Source organism: Amblyraja radiata, chromosome 4 (genome assembly GCF_010909765.2).
Source record: "Amblyraja radiata isolate CabotCenter1 chromosome 4, sAmbRad1.1.pri, whole genome shotgun sequence".
In the NCBI taxonomy this organism is placed as follows: Eukaryota; Metazoa; Chordata; class Chondrichthyes; order Rajiformes; family Rajidae; genus Amblyraja; species Amblyraja radiata.
The window spans coordinates 102532970-102544561 of NC_045959.1; positions in this window are offsets into that span (position 1 = coordinate 102532970).

Below are 11592 nucleotides of genomic sequence, written 5' to 3' on the forward strand. Positions count from 1 at the left end.
TGTAGACTGTGAACGGCTCGATTGTAATCATGTATTGTCTTTCCGCTGACTGGTTAGCACACAACAAAAGGTTTTCACTGTACCTCAGTACACGTGACATAAACTAAACTAAACTGATGTGTGCGTTCAACAAAGGTGTGAGTTTGCAAAATGTTCAAGTTTCAATAAACAATGGACAATAAGTGCAGGAGTGGGCCATTCAGCCCTTCGAGCCAGCACCGCCATTCAATGTGATCATGTTTCAGTTGGCAAAGAAGAGAGGTGCAGCAGGTTCTGCAACAGCATTAAATGTATTCCTGGTGCCAGATGCATCAAGGTGAGTAATGCATGCAACCGTTGTGCGTGATGGCGCAGTCAAACAATCACAATCGAACTCAAGTTAAATCATTTTCATGCATTAAAAATGGACCCCAAACATCTAATTTCTAAACATGTTTGATGCAATAACATATAAGTATAAATTGCGGTCTCAATGCAGAAACAAAGAACTGTAGATGCTGGTTTGAACCATGGTCCCGACCTGTGACATCACCTGCCCATGTTCTCCAAAGATGTTGCCTGACCTGCTGAGTTACTCCAACTTTTTGTGTCCTAAATTGCACTCACATTTAATTATATTTGAATACCAGAGATACCAACAAATACCAATCTGACAACATTCAGCCTGTGATTTTCTTTAGTTAAAAAATAAATCACATGGTTTAATTAGGCGGCAGGAGACAACGAAAAGGGACGGATAACCCGACTATATCCTAACACCATTACGGTTGGTTACAAGGAACTGCAGATCTCGCTGCAAGCCGGCGCCCTGTCAGCAGCGTGTCCGTTTCTTTCTACTTTTTTGGTTTTTTTAGTATGTTTTACAGTATGTTTTTGATGTTTCTCGGTGTGTTTTGTGTGGGGGGTGGTGTGGGGGGGGGGGGGGGGTGAGGGGGAAACCGCTTCGGTCGCCTCCTCCACGGAGAGGCGACTTTTTCCAGGTCGCCTAGATGGCCTAACAGCAAGGATCGGTGCGGCCTTTCCCGGAGACATGCCCGGGGCTTCAGCGGCGGGCGCAGGGCGGACTCGGCGTGGAGCGGGCGAGCCCTCGCTGGGGCTCGCTGGAGGGGAGCGCTCCGTTTCGCTGGCCCACGGCAGCCGGCAGTCTGAAGCCGCGGTCTGCAGAGCTCCAGCTGGCGCGGCGTCTGCAGCCCGGGATCCCTCGTGGGGGACCCGGGGGGAAGAAGAAGCTCCGAATGCCGGCCCGCGGCCAACTTCTACCGCGGGCCCGGCGTGAACTTACCACCACCCCTGGAGGGGAGCTTCGACCGCCGGCCCTGCGGTCTGCGGTGCTTCTGGCTGCGGCGCGAATTTTAAATCTTCGACCGCCGGCCTGCGGCCTACACCAGCCTGAAGCCGCGGTCTCCGGTGGGGAAGAGCCGATCCTGGACTTACCTTGACTTTTACCTTGTCCTTTATCATCTGGACGCCCGCAGCTACGGCTGCGGAGGGTGGAGGTCCCGACCACGGGGGAAAATGGAGGAGGACTGGCCAAGTTCTGTGCCTTCCACCACAGTAATGAATGCTGTGGTGGATGTTTGTGTTACATTTTTATTGTGTTTGTGTGTTCTTTATCATTGTACCGCTGCTGACAAATTCATTTCACTTGCACTTTATGTACAATGTGACGAATAAAACTGATTGATTGATTGATTGATCTTGGTTTTACAAGAAAAAAGAGACAAAGTGCTGGAGTAACTCAGCGGGTCATTAAGGCAGAAGCAAAGAAGTGCAGATACTGGTTTACAAAAAAAAACATAAAGTGCTGGAGGAACTCAATGATTCAGGCACCATCCCTGGAGAACACGGATGGGGGCGTGGAGTCTGAAGAAGGGTCCCGACCTGAAATGCCACCTATCCATGTATAACATTGACACAAAGTGTCGGAGTAACTCATCAGGCAGCGTCTCTGGAGAAAAAGGATGGGTGATGCTTCAGAACCCTTGTGCAACCCATCCTTTTTCTCCAAAGATGCTGCCTGACCAGATGAGTTACTCCTGCACATTGTCTCTTTTACAAATTAAATGATTTCCTGGAACATATTTATCACTCCTGCATTGACTGAGCCCTTACAAATTGGATCCAGATTAGTCTCTTTTACATTAATTTAGATCCAATTTGTAAGGGCTCAGTCAATGCAGTGGTGATAAATATGTTCCAGGAAATCATTTAATTTGTAAACGAGAGCTCTTTGCATATAACATATCATTCAAAGATTCAAAGGTTTTTTATTGTCACGTGTACCAATTAAGGTACAGTGATATGCGAATTACCATACAGACATACGGAAAAAAAAAGCAACAAGACACACAACTACGTAAAAGTTAACATAAACATCCGCCACAGTGGATTCCCCACATTCCTCAATGCGATGGAAGGCAAAAAAGTCCAATCTTCTTCCGCTTTATTCTCCCGCGGTCGGGGCCGTCGAAGCATCCGTCGCGGCGATCAAAGCTCCCGCAGCCGGCGGTCGGGCCTCCCGCGTCTGGGCGGTCGAAGCTTCTGCGGCTTGGATTTCCCGAAGTCGGTCTCTGACCAGGGACCGCGAGCTCCGTGATGTTAAGTCCGCAAGCACCCACGGTTGGAGCTCCGAGGTCGATCCCTGGCAAAGCTCCGTGACGTTAAGGTCCCCGTAGGCTCCCCGCGGTGGAGCTCTCAAAAGTCGGTCTCCAGCAAAGTCCGCCAACTCCTCGATGTTAGGCAGCCGTGCTGACGGAGATACGGTACAGAAACAAAAATCGCATCTTCTCCGAGGTACGAAATTAGAAAAGGTTTCCCCCGACCTTCTCCCCCCACCCCCTACATAACACAAGCTAAAGAACACTAAAAACATACATTTAACACATACTATTAAAACAACAAAGAACCAAGGGACAGACGGACATTGCTGGCGCCACCTGGTGGTTATGGTTAAGGTTTATTCTTGTCATATGTATCAAGTTACAGTGAAAAGCTTTGTATCGCTTGCTATCCAAACAGATCAGGTATACCTTACATAAATACAATCGTCAACCTCAGCTACAATAGATAGAGCAAAGGGGAATAGACAATAGACAATAGGTGCAGGAGTAGGCCATTCAGCCCTTGGAGCCAGCACCGCCATTCAATGTGATCATGGCTGATCATCCCCAATCAGTATCCCATTCCTGCCTTCTCTCCACATCCACTGACTCTGCTATCTTTAAGAGCCCTATCTAGCTCTCTCATGAAAGTATCCAGAGAACCAGCCTCTACCGCCCTCTGAGGCAGAGAATTCCACAGACTCACAACCCTCTGTGTGAAAAAGTGTTTCCTCGTCTCCGTTCTAAAAGGCTTACCCCTTATTCTTGAACTGTGGCCCCTGGTTCTGGACTCCCTCAACATCTGGAAGCTACAGGGTATAGAATACAGTTCTCAGCATTGTAGTGCATCAGTTCCACAGACAAAATACAATGTCCCCATGGGTTAGAGGTGTATAGAACAGGACCCGAGTGTATTCCATTGTTGTTGACTCCATTTATACCTCACGTTGCCTCGGCAAGGCCAGCAGCATAATCAAGGACGAGTCGCACCCTGGCCACTCCCTCTTCTCCCCTCTCCCATTGGGCAAAAGGTGTAGAAGTGTGAAAACGCACACCTCCAGATTCAGGGACAGTTTCTTCCCAGCTGTTATCAGGCAACTGAATCATCCTACCACAACCAGAGAGCGGTCCTGAACTACTATCTACCACTTTGGTGACCATCGGACTATCCTTGATCGGACTTTGTTGGCTTTACCTTGCACTAAACGTTATTCCCTTACCATGTATCTGCACACTGTAAATGGCTCAATTGTAATCATGTATTGTGTGGACTGGTTAGCACGCAACAAAAGCTTTTCACTGTACCTCGGGCGCATGTGACAATAAACTAAAATAATAAACTAAACTAAACTATTCAACTTCTCTCTATCCTCCAGTTCAACTTCCAGGATTTCAGCCCCAATATGACAGACTTCATTATTCTTCACTTGTTTGCCACGAGGAGATGGAATCACGAGATCGCAGGTGCCTCTCCCACCAAAGAGGTCCCATGATTTTGAACAATTGGAGATTGTGGTTGCTGCAGTTCCAGCAACCAGCCAGCAGATGGCAGAGTCGATCACCGAACTGCATTGATCACAAACTATTGATTTGCGCAAATATAGTAAACCCTCGTTATTACAGACTGCTACACAATGGATTTCAGTTATAGCCGACTGTCTCTTTAAGAACACAGTACTAGTTACACTACGGAGACTATTAAAATTGACGTTGCATCACTTCGATCGACACTTAACTCTACTAAACAGTGTAACAAATAGCCCTCAGTATTTTTAGCTTGCAGTACATTTTGAACTGTTGAAAAGAGCTTTGTAGCTTTCTAAGGGCGGCCACGGTGGAGCAGTAGTAGAGTTGATGCCTTACAGCGCTTGCAGCGCCAGAGATCCGGGTTCTAGCGGTCAATCGGCAATAAGGGACACCGTTCCCCCTCTATAGTCCATTATAACGAGTAACATTATTGTGGTCCAATATTACTGAAACTTCAAAATGAGCAGCTTTGTGATAGCTCCAAGCCATTATTAATGTTATATTGTGCAGGGTCCCCCAATCAGAAAGTAATTCTCCTTAAACAAGAGAGATTTTTAACTCCGGATTAAGTTTGGTACTCACCATCCCAACTCATCCCTTATTCACCTGTGCCGCGGCACGGTGGTGCAGCAGCAGAGCTGCTTCCTCACAACGCCAGAGACGTGGGTTCGATCCTGACGACGGGTGCATGTCCGTACGGAGTTTGTACATTCTCATAGAAAATAGGTGCAGGAGGAGGCCATTCGGCCCTTCAAGCCAGCACCGCCATTCATTGTGATCATGGCTGATCGTCCCCAATCAATAACCCGTGCCTGCCTTCTCCCCATATCCCTTGATTCCACTCGCCCCTGGAGCTAGTCCCATGGGTTTTTCCCCCGAGATCTTATGTTTCCTCCCACTTTCCAGACTCACAGATTTGTAGGTTAAGTGGCTTGGTATAAATGCAGAAAATTGTCCCTAGTGTATGTAGAGTAGTGTTAGTGTGCGGGGATCGCTGGTCAGTGCGGACTCGGTGGGCGGAAGGGCCGTTTCTGCACTGAACCTCTAGACTAAACTAAACTAAACCTGCCACCTAATCTGATATATCATCATAATAATCATAATCATAGTCGTACTTTATTAGCCAAGTGTGTTTTGCAACATACGAGGAATTTTCTTTGCCATACAGTCATACCAATAAAAAGCAACAGAACATTTTTTTAACATAACAAAAACAAGATTATAACATAAACATCCACCACAGCGACTCCTCCGCATTCCTCACTCTGATGGAAGGCGAAAAATAGTTCAATCTCTCCCTTCTTTGTCCTCCAGCTTTGTCGGGGGCCTCTAACCTTCCGTTGACGGGACGATCTTACTCCCGTAGTCGGCGGCGGGCCTCCTCGTCGGGGCGATCAAGCACCTGCATCTGGGGCGGAATCTCAGTTCCCCCGCTAGTCGAACGGCGTGCGGTTTTGGAGCTTCCCGACGTCGGTCTCAACCTGAGACTGCGAGCTCCTTGATGTTAAAGTATGCAGGCCGGGGTTAGAGGGTCGATCCCAGGGCAAGGAATCGGCTCCGATGGTAAGTCCATGCCCTGCGGTGGGGCTCAAATTCAGTCCCGAGCAAGGCCTCCAGCTCCATGATGTTAGGCCGCAGAACGACCGGAGATATGACCCAGAAAACAATCGCCGACAAAAACAAAAACAAAAGTTATCCCCGACCCCCTCCCCACATAAAACAAACCAGAGAACATGAACACGTACTTTTTAAACACACTCAAAAGTATATATATCCAAAACGTAATGAGTATTCTTTTCTATTAACTAGCTCAAGATGACAAACATGCTCTGCTCCATAGAGATGTAATTCTGCATGCATGGTTTGAATATCTTCCACCATTCTTTCCCCTTAAACTAAACAAGCCCTTTGGCCCACCAAATTCTCACTGACTACCAACCACCCACTTACAATGATCCTATATTAATCTTATCCATATCGTTATCAATACCCCCAAATTCTACTGCTCTATCTACAATCTAATGGGTAATGGGCCTGTCCCACTTGGGTGACTTTTTAGGCGACTGCAGGAGACTATGCAGTCGCCACATGGTCGCCACATGTTCGCGGGTGGTTGCTGGGGAGTCGCCCTCATGGTCGTGAGGAGTTCCCGCATTCTGGGAACCAGTCGCGGTCTCGTTATGGTCGCCGCAAATTTTTCAACATCTTGAAAATTTAGGGGCGATTAGAATGAAGCCGCCATGGAGAGTAGCGAGTCTTCTCGTGCCGTGGGTGGGTTGCCAGGAGGTCCTAGTGGGTTGCCAGGAGGTCGAAGATTCTTGTAGGTTCTCATAGGTTGTAGCCGGTGCTGACCGGTGAATTTCATTGGCTCATTGGGGGGAAAAAAAGGTAAGCAGTAGTTTTCAGAACCAAGGATAACCGACCGGTAATGTTAAATGTCCGCCGAGCTTCACAGCCGTGTATCTCTGGCTTCTTAAAAGCTGTCTCCACTCCTTCTCCCCCCTTCTCCCTCCTTCTTCCCCCTCTCCCCCCCTCTTTCAAAGGACTTACCGTACACTGTGCTTTAGCCGTCTGAATTACAGCGCTAACCTTCCTTTTCATCGCGGTGTGTATCTGTATCAACTTGGCTTTGAACCGTGTGAATTTCACTCAGATAGCGCTCCCCCCCCACTGAAGCGATGTGTGTGTGTGTGTGTGTGTGTTTGCGTGTGTGTGTGTTTGTGTGTGTGTATGTGTGTTTGCGTGTGTGTGTGTGTGTGTGTGTGCGTGTGTGTTTGCGTGTGCGTGTTTGCGTGTGTGTGTGTTTGCGTGTGTGTTTGCGTGTGTGTGTGTGTGTTTGCGTGTGTGTGTGTTTGCGTGTGTGTGTGTGTGTTTGCGTGTGCGTGTGTGTGTGTTTGCGTGTGTGTGTGTTCCACTGTGACAGTCGTCGTTCCAGTTGCCGGTTTTTCAGGTGACTGCCGGCAACTTGACAATCGCCTGAAAAATCGCCTGTGGGGCAGGCCCATAACTTAGCAGCCAACGATCCACGCCAACCATCAATCACCTTTTCACACTAGTTCTATGTTATCCAACTTTCTCGTCCACTGGGGGCTACTTTACAGAGGCCAATTAACCTTGAAATCTGCACCTCTTTGGGATTTAGTTTAGTTTAGTTTAGAGATACAGCATGGAAACAGGCTCTTCGTCCCACTGAGTCCGCGCCGCCCAGCAATCCCCGCACTTTAACACTATCCTACACACTTACATTTACACCAAGCCAATTAACCTACAAACCTGTACGTCTTTGGAATGTGAGGGGAAACCGGAGCATCCGGTGGAAATAGACAATAGACAATAGGTGCAGGAGTAGGCCATTCGGCCCTTCGAGCCAGCGCCGCCATTCACTGTGATCATGGCTAATCATCCACAACCACAAAGTCCAGGTACACTACATCCACTGGCTCTCCCTTGTCCATTTTTCTAGTTACATCCTCAAACAATTCCAGAAGATTAGTCAAGCATGATTTCCCCTTCGTCAATCCATGCTGCCTCGGACCAATCCTGTTACTGCTATCCACGCAGTTAGAGGGATAACGTGCAAACTGCACATCGACAGCACCCGAGATCAGGATTGAACTGGGTTCTCTGGTCCTGTGAGGCAGTGTAAATCCTGGCTAAATCAGAGTTAGTATAAAGTAAAGGATTTATGCATCTACAAGGCCTGTTAGCCTTTTTCTGTAAGAAGCCACAAGCTGCGAGCTGGTGCCAGGAAGTCTAGGTCCTAGATCGATATATCAGATAAGGTGAGGTCCAGATGTCCTCTTAGTTGTTAAATTGTATGAGGACTCGGCAAAGAAACTCCAAGGTGTTGTAGATGCATTGTCTTGATCGGATAGCTGCAAAGGGATTGTAAATAATGTTAATATTGTTGCAGGACAGTTGTACTGCTGTTTGATGATTGGCCGAAGTGTGAAGCCCTGGCTGAATTGTTTATACTGCCAGGGGAAATGTTGCATTATTCAGTTAGTTGACTTCCTTCCAGAAGCTTCTGTAGAAACATTGTAATTGAATTCTTTGTAATTGGGTTGGGAAACAGTCAATAATACTTTAATGTAATCGATATGTGTGATTAGCTTGTAAGGGGTGTCACCCCTATGTAGTTCGGCCCGGTCGGGTTCGAAGACCTATAAAAGGTAGCCCCCACTAGGTCCCAGGTCGATCTTCTGGAAGGGCGCTTGTGACTGCGTTACCTTATGGAAGTGTCTGCTTGCACGAGGCTGAAGGGCTTGGCCAGGCAGAGACAAGGATCGAACCCGCGGTGCTTAGGTATTGTATAGGGGATTTGTTGTTCGTTCAAAAAATAAAGTTTAGTTGTCCAGTGCTTGACTCAGTGTTTGACTGAACTAGACTAAGGGGGGTAAGCTTCAGGAGCATATTTACAGCAGCAGCTCTACCAGCTATGCCACTGTGCTTTCAGAGGGCTGCAGGGTGTCTGGCATGCCTCATACAGGCCATTGACAGGAACTACCAGCATCTGAAAGGCTGCTCGGATCTTAAGGCCTCTCTCATATTTAGATATGGACCAAACACAGGCAGGTGGGACTAATGGGACATGTTGGCCAGTGTGGGCAAGTTGGGGCGAAGGGTCTGTTTCCACACTGTATCACACTATGACTGTGACTCATTACCTACAATGGGAAGTGAAGAAAGCTGCTATTTTCCCTGCTGCTTGCCTGACTAGACAGTTCTTCCCAACACTTAATTGTCTTGTATACCAACCAATAAGCTCAACAGTGGCCAGTGGGAGAGAAGACCTAGCAGTTATCCCGGCATTCCCTCTCTCTTCATCCCTCACCCACCCAGCTTCTCGTTTTCACCCAACAGATTTTTCATCGTTACATTTTTTGCATATCTTTCATTCATTGTTCTATAGCTCTCTCCAGTGTCTATATCTCTCGTTTCCCTTTCCCGTGACTCTCCGTCTGACGAAGGGTCTCGACCCGAACTGTCCCCCATTCCTTCTCTCCAGAGATGCTGCCTGTCCCGCTGAGTTACTCCAGCTTTTTGCGTCTATCTTTGGTTTAAACCATCATCTGCAGTTCCTTCCTACACAAGAGCCGTTAGTATTGCAACCTCATAACTCTAATAGCACAGTGGCGCAGCGGTAGAGCTGCTGCCTTACAATGCCAGAGACCCGGGTTTGATCCTGACTACGGGTGCTCTCTGTACGAAGTTTGTATGTTCTCCCCGTGACCTGCGTGGGATTTCCCTGGATTCTCCGGTTTCCTCCCACACTCCAGAGACGTACAGGTCTGTCGGTTAATTGTCGCAGTAAAAATTGTAAATTGTCCCTACTGTATAGTATAGTGCTAGTATATGGCGTGATCGTTGGTTGGTGTGGACTCGATGGGCCGAAGGGCCTGTTTCGCGCTGTATCACTATAAACTAAACATATTGAAATCAATGTTAAATTCAGGAGCAGAGCGCAAAATAAAAGTCAATTCATTTAGGAAATAAAGACAAATGTAAAATTAATGATTAAATAACTTAAAAATAAATGTTGGAATGAGATAAACTCTTGCATTAAGAGTAATAATCAGAGCCAGATGCTTTTCAGCAGTAATTAAGGCTTAGCACACATTCAATGAATCTTTGGTTTTGATATTCCCTTTGACCTGAAACATCAATTCGGATTCTCTTTCCATAGATGCTGACTGACCCTATTGAGCTTTTCCAGCATTAACTGTTTTTATTTCAAATTTGCCTGCGTTTGGAGCTTTCTGATTTTCAAAAACTTACATTTCCATAGTCAAACCCCAACTTGTCAGTGTCAATAAACAAGATACTTCAATTGCCAAAACATAGATATTTAAATAAAAATGAAAACATTTCAACTGATGTGCTTATAAATCCTGCAAAGCTGCATCGTGTAAGAATTTCATTGTGGAAACAAAGAACTGCAGATGCTGGTTTGTACCACAGATAGACACAAAGTGTGAAGAAGGGTCCAAACTGGAAAAGTCACCCATCCTTTGTCCTCCAGAGATGCTGCCTGACCCGCTACTCCAGTGCTTTGTATCTATCGTAAGAATTTCCTTGCTCGGGTGAATGACAAATTTAAAAAAAACAACAATGAATCTAAGCAAAATATTATATTTTGTCCTTCACTGGTGAAGCCAGAACTAATACAAGACAGGATTAAGAGAGATTTTAGTGCTAAGATAACTGCTGAATATTTTAGATAATATATAAGAGACAGGGACATGGTATGACATGTTTGGAGGGATATGGGTCAAACGCGGGCAGGTGGGACTAATGTAGCTGGGACATGTTGGCCGGTGTGGGCAAGTTGGGCCGAAAGGCCTGTTTCCATGCTGTATCACTCTATTAACGTTTAAATAAAATACAAACAAGCATTGTACTTTTGAGTATTTATTAAAAACACTGAAGAACAATAATCAATAGATTTTATTTCACTAAACGAATGCAAAACCCACATGCAGTGCAGTATTTTTTTTCAGTTGTCAGTACATTGTGCAATGATGCTACAAAACCTTTCAACAGATAACAGATAGGTACTTCCTCGGAGAAACATGATGAAATCACTATTTTACATATGGTTCCAATTATGATTGTCTCATAAGGTTGACCAATGCAGAATACATGTGAAGTGTTATGCAAAAGAAAATAAAGGAAGACTTTTATGGCGAGTGTTAACTAAAAGGAAAATCTAGAGTTCCAGTATACTCAGAGTTTCACAGATCCAGTCAGCCAGTCCGTCAGTGTAGGATCCTGGGTCGGCACAGTGGCGCAGCGGTAGAGTTGCTACCTTACAGCGCCAGAGACCCGGGTTAGATCCGGACTACGGGTGCTGTCTGTAGTTTGTACATTCTCCCAATTACCAATGTGGGTTTTCTCCGGGTGCTCCAGTTTCCTCTCACACTCCAAAGACGTACAGGTTTGCAGATTAATTTGGCTTCACTACGAATTGTAAATTATCCCTAGTGTGTAGGATAGTGCTAGTGTTTGGGGATTGCTAGTCTGCTCAGTCAGTGTGCCAAAGGGCCAGTTTGCATGCTGCATCTCTGAACTAAACTAGATAATGGACAGTGTGCACATGTATTAACAAGGAAACATACATTCGCGGTTTGAGTTGCTTCCTTATTAATTGTAGTCAGAATAGCAATCAGAATGCTGAATTGTATAGCCAATGTTATAATGGACAGTAGATGGATTTATAATTGTACTGTACTCTGAACAGATGGCACTTCAAACAGAATCCAGTGCTGATTACCTAGATGCAATTAGGCATCCAAGGCCTGAACGTGAACAGAAGCTGACAAAGTAATCAGTAATGAGGGAAGATTGGCATCAATGCACTTTGGGTGGCACGGTGGCGCTGCGGTAGAGTTGCTGCCTTATAGCAGCAGAGACAATGGTTCGATCCTGACTACGGGTGTTGTCTATATGGAGCTTGTACGTTCTC